Below are 19,468 nucleotides of genomic sequence, written 5' to 3' on the forward strand. Positions count from 1 at the left end.
TACAATTAGGCCCTAGACACAAAAGATCTTTTCAGGACATGTCAGCATGCAAGTGCACAGCCTCTGTAAACCAGCCAGAACCAGTCCATGGTGGGTGATCTTATCAGGAGAAAGTTGCTAAAATCAGCCTGTTGTCCAATTAAAGCTATAGTTGTGGCTGGGGAAAGAGAGGTTCAGTTAGTCAGCGTCTGTAAGCTAGATGAGTTGTGGTTGTTTTAATATTTTACTATTATCTCAAGACCAGTGCTTGTTTAGCTGCTAGAGAAAAAAAAAACCTTGAGACAGAGCATAGCTTATTCTCTTTTTTTACTTCTATTTTCTAATCAACACCTTGCAACATAGCTTATTCTTTAAATGTAAGGGTGTGTGACTTAACCCTTGCCTGGTATGTCCTTAGGTCCTGTTTATAATTTTGTATCTTATTGCCACAGAGGGTCTATTCTGTCAGTCTTATGATCTATATTTTAACATTAGTGTTGGTCAGTTGTGTCTAAAGCATAAAAGAGAGAGGGTATAACAAGACGTGTCTGACCTATCATCCCTTGATGGCCAGGAACTCAGTTTTTTTTTTGTTTTTTTTTTGTTTTTTTTTTGAGACGGAATTTCACTCTTGTTACCCAGGCTGGAGTGCAATGGCGCGATCTCGGTTCACCGCAACCTCCGCCTCCTGGGTTCAGGCAGTTCTCCTGCCTCAGCCTCCTGAGTAGCTGGGATTACAGGCACGCGCCACCATGCCCAGCTAATTTTTTGTATTTTTAGTAGAGACGGGGTTTCACCATGTTGACCAGGATGGTCTCGATCTCTTGACCTCGTGATCCACCCGCCTTGGCCTCCCAAAGTGCTGGGATTACAGGCGTGAGCCACCGCGCCCGGCCAGGAACTCAGTTTTAAGGTTTTTCTGGGGTCCTTTTGGCCAAGAAGGGGTCTGTTCATTCAATAGGAGGCTTAAGATTTCTTTCTTTCTTTCTTTCTTTTTTTTTGAGAGGGAATCTCACTCTGTCACACAGGCTGGAGTGCAGAGGTGCGATCTCGGCTCACTGCAACCTCTGCCTCCCAGGTTCAAACGATTGTCGTGCCTCAGCCTCCTGAGTAGCTGAGATTATAGGCTCCTGTCACAATGCCTGGCCAGTTTTTGTATTTTTTTTTTTTTAGTAGAGATTGGGTTTTGCCTTGTTAGCCAGGCTGGTCTGGAACTCCTGACCTCAGGTGATCTGCCTGCCTTGGAGTCCCAAAGTGCTGGGACTTAGGATTTTATGTTAAGTTTACATTACAACAGCGTCTATAATGCTGTCAGATGTTTCATCTTCATCAGAATTCAGTTCAAAAATTGTTATTTTGATTTCATGAATTGAATGAAATAAATGTATCATTATTAATTTAACTTCTATTTGAAGCACCTGAGGACACCGATATAAAGTTGGCATCATTAAACTATTTGTTTGGCTAATGCAGCCAACACCTTAATAGCTACAACTTCACTTTTTGTATGTGCACAAGGAAAGTTGGAATTTCAATTGAGAAAAATGAATTTAGAACAGTCATTTGATCTACATGAGAATCATGTTGAACAGAGTTATATGTAAACCTGTGGTCCTTAAGCACATCTTAAGATAACTACTGCCTTATGAGGTATATGCTGATGCTTCCTCAACAGACCATTGCCTTCTGGGTTTTGTGTGGTCAGTTATACCACTCTGGCCCTCACAGTGGTAAACATCAATAGACATTTTGTGCAAGTTACATGTACATCACCAAATTTAATACTTATGGTTTTTTTTTTTTAGGGATGGGATCTTGCTCTGTTGCCCAGGCCAGAGTGCAGTGGTGCAATCATATAGCTCACTGCAGCCTTGAACTCCTGGGTGCAAGTGAACCTCCAGCTTCGGCTTCCCAAAGCGCTGGGATTACAGGCACGAGCCACCATGCCCAGACAGTACCTAAATTTTCAGTAAACATGTACTTTCATTTATTTGCGCTCATTACTGCTAAGAAGGTTTATAATGAAATAAAAAGGTATTATCAATCAATACATAGTTGTACCTCTACATCATGCATAAATTACACAACCACTGTTGTATGGATTTTCAGACTGCTCTGTACATTCTCTGTGGCTGGTCTGCTCAGCCTCTGTGTCCTATGTCTATACAGGTACACCTTACCTATAATTGCCCACATTTCCCATTGATCCTGCTAACTGGCGACATGATGGCTGCTTCTTCTTCTTTAATTTTACTTTAAGTTCTGGGATACATGTGCAGAACGTGCAGGTTTGTTACATAGGTAGACGTGTGCCATGGTGGTTTGCTGCACCTATCAAGCGGTCATCTAGGTTTTAAGCCCCACATGCATTAGCTATTTGTCCTAATACTCTCCCTCCCCTTTGCCCCCACAACCTGACAGGCCCCAGCGTGTGATGTTCCCCCCCGTGTCCACGTGTTCTCATTGTTCAACTTCCACTTATGAGTGAGAACATGCAGTGTTTGGTTTTCTGTTCCTGTGTTAGTTTGCTGAGGATGATGGCTTCCAGCTTCATCCATGTCCCTGCAAAGGACATGATCTCATTCTTTTTTATGGCTGCATAGTATTCCATGGTGTATATGTGCCACATTTTCTTCATACAGTCTATCATTGATGGGCATTTGGGTAGCTTCCAAGTCTGACCTGATGGCTTCTGAAACACACATAGAACTCAAAGGCCAAAGAATCACTGACTGGCCACTACAGCAAGTGGCAGGCAGCTGAACAGTGTCAGATACTTCCTCCATCACTACTCAAGATCTCAGGTTGTTAGCAGTCCCTAACTGCTGATGTCTGGGCATATTTCCTTTTATCAGTGAGTTCCTCTGCCTGCTTTCCTTGATGGGGAGGTTAGTTATTTATATCTGGAAAGGGTTAGGAAAAGAGAGATTATCAGTGGTTGTCTTTCAGATTTAATCAGGTGAAAGCCAAAATGAGAACTCTGTAGAAACAGGAAGTTCAAAGTGGAGATCTACTAAACTCGAACCAAATTATTTTAGTGCAGCTATTGATAGTAACATTAACTTCAAAAATGAAAACAATGTGAGACGAATGCTAAATTCGATGAGATGTGGAACAGTGGCTATAAACTGAGACTGTCCCAGGCAAAATGAGACTGTAGAGCCGTCCTGCTCATACTACCTCTTACTAGATTATCATTTCTTTCTGTTTGTGTTTTTGAGAAAAGGTTGTACTCTGTCACCCTGGCTTGAGACTACCACATCTGGCCTATTTATTTATTTATTTATTCTGTAGAGATGGAGTCTCGTTGTATTACCCAGACTGGTCTCAAACTCCTGGGCCCAAGTCATCCTCCCACCTCGGCCTTCTGAAGTACTGAGATTACTGGCGTGAGCCACTAGGTCCACCCTATTACTTCTTAAACTGGATCCCATTTAATAACTCCACCTGTTCTTAACCAATATCCTAGAATAGAAATATCATGCTGATGATGATATGGATGACGAACTTTTGACCCAGTTGATTATATATCCTCCTTAAAATGTTCTTCCCTCTTTTGGCTTCTGCAGGGGTGGGTGTTTCATCCTTACTCTATGTTCCTCCTCTACCCAAGTCTGTTAAGAGTGCTTCAGGGCTTGGGTCCTGGGCCTGCCTCCCTTCTCTTCCTGCACTCACTCTTTTCTCTGTGGCAGCTGCTCTTGCCGCACATGTACAGTTGTCTGGTGCACAGACATTTCATCTCACGTTTCCTACTATCCTGTGTCAAGAGATGGCTGCCAATCCTCCTCCTTACATGTTGAGATATAGTTGCAATTCACTGTTCGGAACATTCAACAGTTTGCCATGTGTTACTACACTGTTGGTTTGCCCCCAGGGTGGTGGACACAGGGAATACACCATTCTGATCCCCCTGCAAGGAAGGACTTGCTGCTCAGCTGTGAAGAGTATGCTCAGAATCAGATGTCAGCTACTGCAGGGTCTGCCTCCACTTCAGGTCATGAGGTCATGCTCTCTCCAGGGCAACCTGCTTCCAGTGATAGAGAGAGGGGGATGAAGGCCCAGCCTTATCAACCCACTGGGGGACACTCTGATGGCAACGGTCACTCCAGACCTTCCTGTGGGGTTGCCCATGGCTTTGTTGGGCTGGCATCACCATTGTTGGGATGCATCTTGCCTCCTACCCCTTCCTATCACAGGTATTGATTTCTGAATAAACATCTTTCACTGCAAATTCTGCCTCAGCATGTTTTGGCAAAACCCAACCTGTGATGACAGCCCCCTTCCTTCCCTTATAGCAACTACAACTGAGCTACACAAAGTCCAGGGCAACACCTTGGTATAAGCTTAGATGCCTTCCTGCAGCTCAGTGTAGCTGAGCCAACCCAGCTCTCCCACAATAGCCTACATTTGGCAATGACGATTCTCTCATCCTATCCCGTAGCCACAGGAAAGGCCACATGTGTGGACTTGGGAAATGTGAAGCAGGGAAAACTTCATGATGAAGGCTGGATTTGAGCTGAATGCTTCAAAGTAAGGGAGAGGGAAGGGGAAATAAAACTAATACCAACTGAGCCTTATGTCTCAGGCTCGCTGCTAGGAACTCTGCTTTCTTTTGTTCATTCATGCTCTGCTCACAATAATACTATCAGGTAGGTGGTTCTATAGCCAATGAAAATTTTAAAAAATAAGTACCATTGTTGGTGATTATACCACTGATGATAATGACAAAACAGAAATAAGTACCATTGATTACATAGTAGTATGTAACAGGTAGCGTTCTGGGCCTTCACATTCATTATTATGTCATTTAATCATTAAAAGTCCTCCAGGCCTGGGAAACTTTCAGTTGTTTTTTGTTTTTTGGTTTTTTCCCCTTTGGAGATGGAGTTTCACTCTTGTTGCCCAGGCTGGAGTGCAATGTCGCGATCTCAGCTCACTGCAACCTTTGCTTCCCAGGTTCAAGTGATTCTCCTGCCTCAGCCTCCCGAGTAGTTGGGATTACAGGCGTGCACCACCACACGCAGCTACTTTTTGTATTATTAGTAGAGATGGGGATTCACCACATTGGCCAGACTGGTCTCAAACTCCTGACCTCAGGTGATCCACCTGCCTCAGCCTCCCAAAGTGCTGGGATTACAGGCATGAGCCACCATGAAACTTTCAGATTTTAAGGACGCTCACCGACCTCCTATTCTCTTACTTTCTAGTAACAGGGCTGATGGATTTCACTTAGGATCAACTTTTGTGAGAATCATTCTCCCAGCAATTCTACACAAATTTATTATGAGACAGCAGGCCATGTTCGAGGCCCACATAGAGCTGAGGATTCCCCCAAATGATCCCTCCTTTTACTCCTCCCTTGCTGACCCTGATTCACTCAGGAGCTCTGTGAGAAAGCTGAGGGTCAGAGAAAATGAGGAATTCAACTTAGCTCACACAGCTGGCAAACGGTAGTTTACAACGTTGACCTGACCCCTCAGCCAGGGTTCCTGACCCCTGTGCTGGGTTATCTCCTATGGGGCTGTGATTGTTTTCTTTTCTTTTTTGAAGCATAGTGTCTTTGTGTTTTCTTAGTTGTCAGGGCAACAGTAAATAAAAAACTAATTTAGATGCAGGGAGCCATCTAAGCTTATCGGGAAAAACTTTGCAAGTAAAACCACGTGCCTATATTTACAGAAATTAAAGGCTTTAAAATAAATGGCAGTTAAATCACAAAATTGGGCAATAGATGTGATTTTTTTCTCAGCGATGTAGATAAAAGAAACACATTTTTGTATTTTATCAGTTACTTATTTTAGTTACCATTTATTAATCTTCTGAATGTGCTTCTTTTAAACAGCTTTATTGAGGCATAAGTGACATATAATAAGCTACATATATTTAAAGTGTACTATTTATTTTTAGGAAACTTCACTAGCAGGAATAAAGTGTACAATGAGTTACGTTTTGACAAGTGCGTATGTGAAACAATTGTGTTGCTTTATGCCGCTCAAAGTCATTTATAGTTACCGCGACACCCACAGACATGCCAACCCAAGACAGGCACTAAGTCTAGTGGCTTTGGTGCAGGTTCTTGTTCGCATAAAGGCCACCGGGTGAGTAGGTTCGCTGAAGAAAGACTTCAACGCACCTACTGCCAGCAAATCCGAAGCGGCACCTTTAGGCATAAAGGGCAGCATTTCATCGTTCTTTTCGCGCAGATGCCGTAATTAACTGGTAAGGACAGCAAGCTACTCTTGGCGCCAAAGCCAAGAATAGAGCAGTATCATGCAGTAAAAACAAACTGCATTTAAAGCTGAGGCCTCCAGGGGGAGAAAAGTCCTGGAGGAATGCCTAGAAAGCGGCCAAGCCGCCGGAGTCACTAGCTCAAAGTACAATAGTGGCTTTGCTGAGCAAGGTCGCCTTGACCGCTGGCAGCGAGTGCGGCCTCTCACAGCTGCAGCCGGCTCCCAAAAGGTACCAAACGCAAGAGACGCAAAAGGCCAATATTTCGCCCAGATCGAAGTGTTCCTGGTCCGCAACCCTGACCCATGTTCCTAAAGGCGCGCCAGCCCGGCCCGGATGCCCCTCCTTCCGCCACCCTCTCAGGGCTCCGCCCAGTGAAGAAACCAAAGGATTGATGAAAACCGACGCTCCTCTTTCTTCCCTTTAACAACGCCAAAAGTGGGTGGAGAGGGAAGAGAAGGCTAAACACGTCTGATTAGTTTCGTTTTTATTAAAATCTTCACGTGATTGACCGACTCTTGACTCAGCGGTTTCTCCGAACAGCCTCCTTTATTTATTGGTTTGTCATCACCGCCTTCATCTTTTCTTGTACAGTGCTACCTACAGTTTTGAACATTTAAACGGAATTCCTCCATTCAATACAAAGAGCAAATAAATTTTAAACCTTTAAAAATGAAGATCAAGATTCGATTTCTAGAAATTCAATTTACTCAATTCATTTAGCCAAATTCATTTCAAGTCCACAAATGACAAGATATGGGTTTTAAATAATCACTTGACACGAGGCTCCTTCCTCATTCCCCACAGAAGCAACTGCCACACATTTTCTTAAAAGGACCATCAGGGCCAGGCGAGGTGGCTCACGCCTGTAATCCCAGCGCATCGGGAGGCAGAGGCTGGCGGATCATGAGGTCTGGAGATCGAGACCATCCTGGCCATGGTGAAATCCCGTCTCTACTAAAATACAGAAAATTAACTGGGCGTGGTGGCGCGCGCCTGTAGTCCCAGCTACTAGGAGGCTGATGCATGGGAATTGCTTGAATCTGGGAGACGGAGGTTGCAGTGATCCGAGATCCTGCCACTACACTCCAGCCTGGTGAAAGAGCAAGAAGAAGAAGAAGAAGAAAAAAAAAAGCACCATCAGCTTTTCTCACTCTTCTACCTTGGTTCTGGATCATTATAGACTCTTCTTCCCTTCCTTCCTTTCCGTCTCTCCCTCTCTCTCCCTTCGTGCCTCCCTCCCTCCCTTTCTTCTGTCCCTCCCTCCCTTCTGCCATTGATGAATAAAAGTTGTATATATTAACAATGACATTTTGATATATTTGTTACATTTATACATTGTGACATGGCTAAATAAAGCTAATTAACATATCTATTACCTCCCATACTTTTTTTTAATGGTTCAAGCACTTAAAATCTGTTTAGCAATTTTTTCTATTCTTCTCTTATTTTGAGACAGTCTCGCTCTGTCGCCCAGACTGGAGTGCAGTGGTGCGATCTCGGCTCACTGCAACCTCTATCTCCCAGGCTCAAGCCATTCTCCCACCTCAGCCTCTGGATCAGCTGGGACCACAGGTGTGTGCCACCACGTCCAGCTATTTTGTGCATTATTTTTGTAGAGACGGGGTTTTACTATGTTTCCCACACTGGTCTTGAACTCCTGGGCTCATGCGATCTTACTGCCTCGGCCTCCCAAAGTGCTGGGATTACAGATGTGATCCACTGCGCCTGGCTACTTAGCAATTTTCATTCCACAATATATTGTTATTAACTATAGTTACCATGTTGTTTAATAGGTCTTATAGACTCGTTCTTAAGCAAATGAGTGATTAGATAAAAAACTTGATAAACAGTTGTCCTAGAATTTTTTCTCCTTCCACAGTGACAATTCAATAGTCACCCCAATAATGACAATTCTGAAAAGTTTTGTGCAAATCAAATTTAAAAAACAAACCTTGATTTTGTTTTTAAAGTTTATTCTAATCTTTTTTAAAATTTTATTATTTTGTTTTGAGACAGGGTCTCACTTGGTCACCCACATTGGAGTGCAGTGGTGTGATCTTGGGTCCTTGCAACCTCTGCCTCCTGGGTTCGAGTGATTCTCCTGCCTCAGCCTCTGGAGTAGCTGGGACTACAGGCACACACCACCATGCCCGGTTAATTTTTGTATTTTTGGTAGAGATGGGGTTTCACTATGTTGGCCAGGTTCATCTCCAACTCCTGACCTCAAATGATCTGCCCACTTAGGCCTATCAAAGTGCTGGGAATACAGGGGTGAGGTATCTCGCCTGGCCATATTTTTTTTTTCCCCAGGAAGCCTTTTTGACAAAAGGGGAGCACCTGGCCATATTGTAATCTTGACAATAAAAGTAATACACACCCATTATAGAAAATGTAGACAGACAATTCAAAAGAATAAAAGGAAATTATTTATAATCTTTACACTCAGAAACAATCTGTTAATAATTTGGTGTCTTTCCTTCCAGTCTTCTTATCATGGATTTTGTTTGTTTTTCCTTTTTTTATAGCCCTTAAATTGGTATATAATATTATGGATTTTTAAAAACAATTGTAATTATACAATTTTGTTTTAAACTTTTACCCCCATTGCAATGTTAGCATTTTCCCATTTTGTTAAGAACATAACTTTTAATGACTGTTTAGTAGTTCATTGTATGAATTGAACGTTGATCATTTAATCTCAGTTTCTCCATTTTCGGACATATGAGTTCAATTTTTTATTCAACTGAGCAAACTATTTAAAATAACTGACTGAACGCGGTGTCTCATGCCTGTAATTCAAGCACTTTGGGAGGCTGAGGTAGGTAGAGCATTTGAGGTCAGGAGTTCCAAACCAGCCTAACCAACATGGTGAAACCCTGTCTCTACTAAAAATACAAAAAAAATTAGCTAGGCATAGTGATGCATGCCTGTAGTCCCAGCTACTCGGGAGGCTAAGGCAGAAGAATTGTTTGAACCCAGGAGGCGGAGGTTGCAGTGAACCGAGATCGCATCACTGCACTCCAGACTGGACGACAGAGTGAGACTCCATCTCAAAACAAAACAAAACATAACCCCTGTAGTAAGTTCTTTATATGAAGTGACACATCCTTTGAAATGTGAAAAGCCACTCCCAGACTCAGTCTACTTTTATAAGTTTGAGTTCTCATTTATTGAAATTTGTTTAAGGTAAAAATACATCTGAACATTTTTTCCTGTTTTTTAAATTTTGGAGTTGTTTGAGGTTTTCCTACAAATTTGTGTTTTAAAAATAAAAACTCCAAATTATCGTTCTAAGCATCTTTCGTGTTTTTCTGAAGCATTTCATCATATATATTGGTAAGTACCTAGATGAAAAGAGCGATTTTACTCCCTTCGTACTTATTCCTCCCCACTGAAGAGAGAAGAGAACCTTGGAGAGAATTGGGTGCCAGTAGAATAGCAATTAGGATTGGGGCTTGGGGCAGGGGGTAGGGAGGAAAGGAACTGAGTGGACATCGGGTGAGTTGAGGCAAGTGAAAGGTAGTATACCTGCCTCCAAAGGTTTGTAGCCTAGCCAGCCAAAATAAAAACAGGTGTGTAATATTTGGAGAAGCATTTTCTAAGTCACACAGTGTCTTATTCTCTTATAGCCCCACTCCAGAATCTGGCTTAGTAATAGGCACCAAGAAGATAACAAATTCATTTATTTGACAGTATTTATTGAGTATCTACTATGTACCAGGCACTGTTCTTGGTGCTTAGGGATATATCAGTGAACATAAAACACACCAATCCCCTCACTTTGTGGCATTAACATTTTAATGAGGGAAGACAGTCAGTGCACAACATTAGTAATTAAATTCTATTTTGTGTTAGAAGGAGGTAAGTGCTATGAAAAAATGAACAGGAAAAGGGAGTTCGAAAGTGTGTTGAGGGGATGGCATGGGTGAGAGGGGGTTCTCAGTGTTAAATAGCGTAGTCAGGATAGGCTTCATTGAGAAAGTAACAGTTAAAGCAAAGACTTGAAGGAAGTGAGAGCGTTACCCATCCGGATACCCAAAGAAAGAACGTTCTAGGCAGAGCAGTCAGTGTCAAGGCCCTGGAAGTGCGAGTGTACCTGAAGAACAGCCGGACAGCCAACGTGGCTGGAAACGAGCCAAGCGATTGATTAAAGGAATAAATGACTAGACACATGATCACAAAGCGAAATGTTAGAAGTATGAAAAAAATCCTACCCGTACTATAAATGAAAGGGATAATGAGGGCTGGGTGTGGTGGCTCACGCCTGTAATCCCAACAATATTGGAAGGCCAACGTAGGCAGATCACTTGAAGTCCAGGACTCGAGACCAGCCTGGCCAACATGGTGAAACCCATCTCTACTAAAAATATGCAAATCAGCTGGGCATGGTGTTGCACACCTGTAAGCCCAGCTACTCAGGAGGCTGACTCACGAGAATCGCTTGAATCCAGGAGGTGGAGGTTACAGTGAGCCAAGATTACACCACTGCACTCCAGCCTGGGTGACAAAGTGAAACTCCATCTCAAAAAATAAACAAATAAATAAATAAAGGTCTGAGTACTTGAGCAACTGCTGAGTTGGAAGGAAGTTATTGGGTAAGTTCTAGGTATGCACCCTGAAACTTGAGTTGTAGAAGGGAGGGGAGGATGCAGAAGGGATATAAAATGGAGCCAGAGCCTCAAAGTGCCCGACAATCATCATCCAGACTTACAGGTTTCTGGCGGACTAGATAAGAAACCACAGTCTTGAAACTCTGGGACTTTTGTTAACTGTAGAAGAAAACAAAAAAAAATGCCTAAAATTAAAAAAAAAACACTGCATTTTTAATCAACATTTGCTTTCTTTTTTTTGTTTTTAGATGGATTTTTTTTTTTAGACGGTGTCTTGCTTTGTCGCCCAGGGTGGAGTGTTTAATCAATATTTTCTAAATGCCAATTTCAGGGGCAAAATGCTCAAAGTCCCACCTCTTCCCCCTTCCCTCTCTCCTTCCCTCCTTTCTTTCTCTCTCTTTCTCTCTTCCTTCCTTCCTTCCTTTCTTTCTTCCTTCCTTTCTTTCTTTTTCTTTTTTCTTTTTGTGAGATGGGGTCTCACTCTGTCACCCAGACTAGAGTGCAGTGGTACAATCATAGCTCACTGCAGCCTCTATCTCCTGAGCTCAAATGATCCTCCTGCCTCAGCCTCCCAAGTAGCTGGGACTATAGGCATGCACCACCACACCTGGCTAATTTTTTTTTGAGACAAAGTCTCACTCTGTTGCCCAGGCTGGAGTGCAGTGGTGTGATCTTGGCTCACTGCAACCTCCGGGGTTAAAGAGATTCTCCTGCCTCCTGAGTAGCTGGGATTATAGGTGTGTGACACCATGCCTGGCTAATTTTTGTATTTTTAGTAGAGACGAGGTTTCACCATGATGGCCAGGCTGGTTTCAAACTCCTGACCTCAGGGAATCCGCCGGCCTTGGCCTCCCAAAGTGCTGGGATTATAGGCCATTCTGATTGATGTGGAGAGAAAGAGGCAGGGTACCTCACCCCCTCTGAGATACCAGCCCTGAGCCCAGGGACTCCATGGAACACACTTTGAGAAACACTGATGTAGTTCAAATCCTTAGACAGTGGAGGAACATGTGCTCCAAAGAGATCAAGTGGCCTGAACAGGCCACAGAATGAGTAGTCATCAAACAGGGATGAGAAACCAGCTCCCCTGATTTTTATGCTGAGGAGAGTGAGCAACCCTTGGTTGTGAGCACTCTGCTAGATGTGGTATCATGGTGATGCCTCAGCAGGGCCTGTGAGATCCAGCGCTTAGGTTTCATCCAAATGACTGATGTCTCCATCCTGGTTTACAGGTCTTCCAGTGGACGTGTCTCTCCCTGGAAGCTACCCAGAATTTCAGAAATCACTGCATCTGGGAAGAAAGGATTAGAAAATACGGTTTGGAAAGGGATAGAATCAAGTGACTTGTATTTATTGTGTGTGTGTGTGTGTGTAAGACAGAAAGAAACAGGGAAACTGTGAGAAACACACACACAGAGAGAAACAAAGAAAGAAAGGGAAATAAAGGAAGGAAAGGAGGAAGGAAGGAAAGGGGAGGGAGGGAGGAGGAAAGGGAGGAAGGAAGGAAGGAAAGAAGGAAGGGAGGGAGGGAGGAAGGAAGGGAGGGAGGAAGGAAGGGGGGAGGGAGGAAAGGAGAAAGAAGGAAAGAAAGAGGAAGAAATGAGGAAGAAAGAAAGAAAAAGAAAGAATGCAAGGAAGGAAAAGAAAAGGAAAAGAAAGAAGGAAGGGGCCATCATGGTGGCTCATGCCTGTGATCTTAGCACTTTGGGAGGCTGAGGTGGGAGGATCACCTGAAGTTGGGAGTTTGAGGCCAGCCTGACCAACACAGAGAAACCCTATCTCTACTAAAAATACAAAACTAGCCGGGTGTGGTGGCACATGCCTGTAATCCCAGCTACTCAGGAGGCTGAGACAGGAGTATTGCTTGAACCTGGGAGTTGGAGGTTGTGGTGAGCCAAGATGGTGCCATTGCACTCCAGCCTGGGTAAAGAGCAAAACTGTCTCAAAAAAAAAAAAAAAAAAGAATTTAAAAATATTTAGGATGATAAAGTGCAATGAAATATATATATTAAAGAAAAAAGGGAATATATACATATATTAGGGGAAAAAAACCTGTCCTTATTTGCAGATAACATTACTCTCTATATAGAAAATCCCAAGGAAGCTACAAAAACATTCCTGTAAGTACCGTTCAACAAAATCATAGCATGTAGGATAAACATATACAAATCAATTATATTTCTATATACTAGGGACATAAACAAAATATGAAGGATGAGAATGGCTCTCAGGTCAACTGGCTCCCTTGTTCAGTGTGCACCAGTGAGAACTCCCTTAGGTCTGTGAACACACTGCCAGGGACAGAAGGGAACAGTACGATGGTTGATACTAATAACAGTAATTGATCATATTTGTTAAGTGCTTACTGCACATCAGCATTTTCCGTGTGCCTCATTTAATCCTTACAACAATCCTATGTGATGGTTAATACTATTATCATCTTCATCTTATGGATGAGGAAACTGAGGCCCAGAGGTCACACAGCTAGTAAGCGGTAGAGGCAGGAAAGAAATCTGAGTGTTCCAAGGCCAGAGCTCAGGCTCTTCTTTTTGTTTTTTTGACATGGAGTCTCGCTTTGTCACTCAGGCTGGAGGCGCTATCTCGACTCACTGCAACCTCCACCTCCCGGGTTCAAGCGATTCCCCTGCCTCAGCCTCCCGACTAGCTAGGACTACAGGCACGTGCCACCATGCCGGGCTAATTTTTTTTTTTTTTAACAGGTTTCACTGTGTTAGCCAGTCGAACTCTTGACCTCGTGATCCACCTGCGTCAGCCTCCCAAAGTGCTGGGATTACAGGCGTGAGCCACTGTGCCAGTCAGGCTCTTCTTGACAACCACATTATACTGTCCCTCTGTAAATGATCAAAGCGATGCACACAAGAGACCAACTAGTGTTTTATTTATTTGTGTATTTTGAGAGGGAGGCTTGCTCTGTCACCCAGGCTGGAGTGCAGTGGTGCGATCCTGGCTCACTGCAACCTCTGCCTCCCGGGTTCAAGCGATTCTCCTGCCTCAGTCTCCTGAGTAGCTGGGATTACAGGTGCACATCCACACCACCACACCCAGCTAATTTTTGTATTTTTAGTAGACACGGAGTTTCTACATGTTGATCAGGCTGGTCCTGAACTCCCGACCTCAGGTGATCCACCTGTCTCGGCCTCCCAAAGTGCTGGGATTACAAATGTGAGTCACCATGCCCAGCCCCCAACTAGTGTTTTAATTTCGAAGAAGCAAATTCCTGCCGTCAGCTATGTCCCTATCTCCTCCAAATTGGAGGGACAGGGAGAGATATGTGTCTTAATTTGTATGTGGAGAGGGAGATCAGATGCACGAAGGGGATAAAGTGACTTTCCTAAGGTCGCATAATAATCTGATGGCTGGCCAGGCACGGTGGCTCATGCCTGTAATCCCAGCACTTTGGGAGGCTGAGGCGGGCATATTACCTGAGGTCAGGAGTTCGAGACCAGCCTAGCCAACATGGCGCAACCCCATCTCTACTAAAAATACAAACAAACAACAACAAAAAAATCAGCCAGGCGTGGCGGCGCACACCTGTAATCCCAGCTACTCGGGAGGCTCAGGCAGGAGAGTTGCTTGAACCTGGGAGGCAGAGGTTGCAGTGAGCTAAGATCGTGCCATTGCATTCCAGCCTAGGTGACAAGAGCAAAATTCCATCTCAAAAATAATAATAATCTGATGGCTGAATGGGTTCCAAAAATCTAGTTCAGCACCACAACTGCTGGCCAGATGAGCAATGCTTGTCTTGTGGCATGTTTCCAGTTTTCAAAACAGTGACATAAGTCTAAATGGCTTATTAAAATTCTCTATAAAATAAAATGGTGTTGTTCTGTGATGCAATCCCTATGCTAACCACATGGTGATGCTGCAGACAGATCTAGAGATTTGAGGAGAAGGGGTTTAAGAATATTTTTTATGTTTGTAAATTATGGTACAGCTACACAATTAAAGATTACGCAGCCTTTTAGAAGAATGAGGTAAAGCTACAGATTTGTAAGAAAAATCTTCAAAATATGCCACTAAGTGAGAAAAGTAAGTCACTAAACAATATAAAGAACACACTCATATTGGCCTTTTTTTTTTAAAGAATATAAATATATATGATGATACATATATAATGTTTTTCCGCAGAGTAGAAAAAAATGACCAATAACAGTTGTTACTTTGGGGAGTGGGACTGATGTCCAAGAGAAGAGAAAGGGTGGCTTTTTGGATAACTTTTTGCGGGTGGCGGCGGTTCAAGCGATTCTCCTGCCTCAGCCTCCTGAGTAGCTGGGATTAGTGGCATGCACCAACACACCTGGCTAATTTTTGTATTATTACTATAGACAGGGTTTCACCATGTTGGCCAGGCTGGTCTTGAACTCCTGACCTCAGGTGATCCACCCAACTCGGCCTCCCAAAGTGCTGGGATTACAGGCATGAGCCACCTCGTCCAGCTCATAACTTTTAAAGTGATTTGATCTTAATAATTTACACTAATTTAAAAATCATTATTACAAAAAATCCATTTGTTGTACAACTTTATATACTGCAGAAGTTAATAAAAATCTCTTTCCTTCATTTTTTTTTTTTTTTTGAGACGAATTCTTGCTCTTGTTGCCCAGGCTGGAGTGCAATGGTGCAGTCTCGGCTCACCGCAACTTCTGTCTCCCGGGTTCAAGCAATTCTCCTGACTCGGCCTCCTAAGTAGCTGGGATTACAGGCATGCAGCACTATGCCTGGCAAATTTAGTATTTTTTTTAATAGAGACGGGGGTTTCTCCATGTTGGTCAGGCTGGTCTCGAACTCTTGACCTCAGGTGATCCGCCCGCTTCGGCCTCCCAAAGTGCTGGGATTACAGGCGTGAGCCACCGCGCCCAGCTTCTCCTTCGTCTCTTAACCCCATTCCCCAGAGGCCAGAGAGCCCCTGCTGAGAGTCTGAGACCTCATTTCTCAGAACGTGGTCTCCAGACCAGCAGCATCAGATCACCAGGGAAGTTGCTAGAAATGCAGATTCTTGTGTCCTATCCCGCACCTGTTGAACTCCACCGTGGGGCCCAGTAATCTGTGTTTTAAGGAGCCCTCCAGTGAGTGTGTTGCATGAACCATTTTGTTTTAGCAGATTGGCTCAGATCTTTCGGTAGGAGAGGTTGAGAATACTACCTGCTGGGAGAACTAACAATTCAAAGTGGCACGTTTCCATTTACCCAGAGAGCTCTGACTCAAGAGTTGGCAGCCCCTTGAGCCCACTGTGACCTTGATGTGGGGCTGAGCGATAACCGTACTGTCATCCAGACAGTAGGTATTAAAAGTATTATCCAGAAAAAAGGAAGTACCAGAAGGAGAAAGGAAAAACAGGGAGTGTAGGAGAAACTAAAAGAAGGATGAGTAGGGAAAGGAAAAATGGGGCAGAGAAAAAGAGAATGCAAATAAGAAAAATAAAGATTCTATGGTGGCAAATACATGACACCAATACTGCAGGGCCACTCATTTATTTATTTTTATTATGTATTATTATTTTTGAGACAGGGTCTCCCTCTGTCACCCAGGCTGGAGGGCAGTGACGACATCTTGGCTCACTACATCTGTCTCCCAGGTTCAAGCAATTCTTGAACCTCAGCCCCCTAAGTAGCTGTGTTTACAGGCATGTGCCACCACACCCAGCTAACTTTTGTATTTTTTGGTAGAGACAGGGTTTCACCGTGTTGGCCAGGCTGGTCTTGAACTCCTGACCTCAAGTGATCCTCCCACCTCAGCCTCCTAAAGTGCTGGGATTACAGGCATGAGCCACCGAGCCTGGCCCATTATTTAATTACTATTTATTATTCTTCCATTCTAAACCTCTGCACCTTTAAGTTAATTTCCTCCACTCATCCCCACATTTTATTGACTATCATTCACCAAATCTGATAGGGTCATTTCTTACACCATTCAGTATGTCGACATTCAGGGAAATGTTTGCCAGTGAGTCCCTGCTCTTTGGCCAAAAAGTCATGCACTCTCAAAGCTTCTGAAAAGAGTCTAAATCTACCTATGATGGTAGGGGACCGTGTCGGGGGACCGCTGAGGAGTTTGTGCACTGGGGTGGTATGAGGTATATTCAGGAGAACACATAAGAGCACCCTAGAAACAGCAGTATCAACAATCACGTCAATCCATGTGAAGCTTAGATTGGACGGGATCTCACAGATTTCCTCAAACACTAATGCCAGTCTCACATATACATGTCCATCTAGCACTGAAAGCCAAGGAAAAGCTCCTTCAATCTGAGGCAGGGTAATGGGAGACAGTATACAAAAAGGGATTTTTCTCACAGTGTTTTTGTGGGGAAAACATTAAACAATTCTGAGTGTGGGAGCTCAGAGTAAACAAAGATTTGAGAATTTTTACCCTGTTTATTCTGATAAAATACCCAGCATGTATCTACAACTTTCAAAACATTGTTGTGTCTCACAACGGTGCTGTCCCAATCAAGGAGCCAGCATTTGTTATTTGCCTGAGGGAAGGGTTGTGATGGGGGCGAGAGTGGTTTTCGCTTGCAAGGCTGCTCATATTTCACTGTGTTCCTTTATTTTTTTAATTTGGTGACACCTTCAAGAGCTAAAGGGCAACAATTTATTACACCAGATATTTGACAAATTGGGACAGTATTGTATTTTAATTAAGAGAGACAAGGTAGCACTCATTTGCACAGGCTGGAGTGCAGTGGCACCATCATAGAGTACTGCAGCCTCAACCTCCTGGGCTCTAGTGATCCTCTCGCCTCAGCCTCCCTGGTAGCTGGGAGTATAGGTGTGCACCACCATGCCTGGCTATCCTTATATATAAATATAAATATATGTATATGTATATGTGTGTGTGTTTGTGTATATATATATATATATATTTTTTTTTTACTTCAATGACAGCGTCTTGGTCTGTCACACAGGCTGCAGTGCAGTGGTGCAAACATGGCTCACTGCAGCCTCCACCTCCTGGACTAGAACAGTCCTCCTGCCTCAGCCCCCAAGTAGCTGGGACTACAGGTGCACAGCACCACACCCAGCGAATTTTTTATTTTTTGTAGAGATGGGGTTTCACCATGTTGGCCAGGATGGTCTCAAACTCCTGAGCTCAGGCAATCTGCCTGCCTTGGCTTCCCATAGTGTTGCAATTACAGGCGTGAGCCACTGTGCCTGGCCAATTTTTTAAATATGAGCATTTACTCACATAGAATCCTTGAATTATAAAGTTGGCACCACCTTAACAGATCATCTGAGGCCCATCAATATTGCTTTGGGGAGTTTTGAGAAAAACAGGCCTGACTCTAGGCAGACTGAATCTGAATCTGAATCTCAAGGAATGTGACCAAGGGGGATTTCCACTTTTAAAGCTCCACAGCTGATTCCAACATGCAGCCAGGATCAAGAAACAGCTTTAGTTTCACTATTTCATTTTACAGATAAAGGTATAGAAGTCCAAACAGATGAAGTGACCTGCCTAAGGTCACACTACCAGTAAGTAGTGCCTGACAACCGACTCCTCTGACTGCCAATGCAATGTTCTTTCCACTATGTTCTTTTTTTGTTTCTTCTTATAGAAAGAACTTAGGGTTTTACTGAACATTCAAGTTATGTGATTTATGATTGAGAGAGAAGAGCTAGAATTCAGTAAGTATTGGTGGGGCATCTTCAGAGGGCTCAACTCAATTGTGGGTTTTCTGAAGACTACCATGCCCAGGGCATTGCTCCTGCCAACTGTTACTGATGGCAGTCAAATGACGTTTTGCTAAAGGCAATGACTAATACTGTATTCAGTGTTCATTAGTCTTGTGTTGGGCAAGTCACTTGCTCCTGAATTAGTTTCACCTATGGTAGAAAACATTCATTGACAAATGTTCTCACTTTCAAGAATTAATTACATTAAAGCAAACAATAGTCGGGGAGATCAGTGGTTCTTAATATTTGAGTTAGGGTGGGGGTTAGGGCGGGGAGTCACAGGTCCCATTGGAGAGCTAGTGAAAGCTACAAACTTCCCCACAAAAAGACACATAAATGTTGCATGTAATTTCTGAGGATTCACCAACACCTCCCCTAGTCTGTCTAAACTCATATATACACTCCAGATTAAAATCTGAACTAGATGATTTTTGAAGCTCTCTTTTAGTGTTTCTCAAAGTGTGGCCCATGGACCACAGAATCAGAATCACTTGGGGTGTTTGTTAAAGAAATGAAGAGATTCATAAGACTGCCACAGACCTACTGTTTCAGAATCTCTGGGGAATGAGGTACATGAATCTTTATGTTAAAAAAAAACACCCAAAACCAGATGGTTCTTTTGGAAACTAACACTTGAGAATCAGTGCTTTATTCCTACTTGAGATTTTTAAATGCTTTCATCTGTTGAATATTTTAGGTTTTGTCTGTTCATCTATCAAGTATAGCAAACAGTATGCTTAGTATGAACTCATTACAGAATATTTGTGTGTATGTACATAGGAAAAACATCTGGAAGTATAGATGTGGGTGTGTGTATGTATATGTGTAAATATATATAACAATGTTAATAGTGGGAATATAGATGATCTCTATTTTTTCCCTTTTATCCTTCTGTTTTATTTCTCTCCCTTTTTTCCCTGTGTTTAAAAAAAGATGCTTCTTGTTTCTGAGCTT

Source organism: Aotus nancymaae, unplaced genomic scaffold (genome assembly GCF_030222135.1).
Source record: "Aotus nancymaae isolate 86718 unplaced genomic scaffold, 86718_ANA_hifiasm-v0.15.2.pri h1tg000004l, whole genome shotgun sequence".
Taxonomy (NCBI): Eukaryota; Metazoa; Chordata; class Mammalia; order Primates; family Aotidae; genus Aotus; species Aotus nancymaae.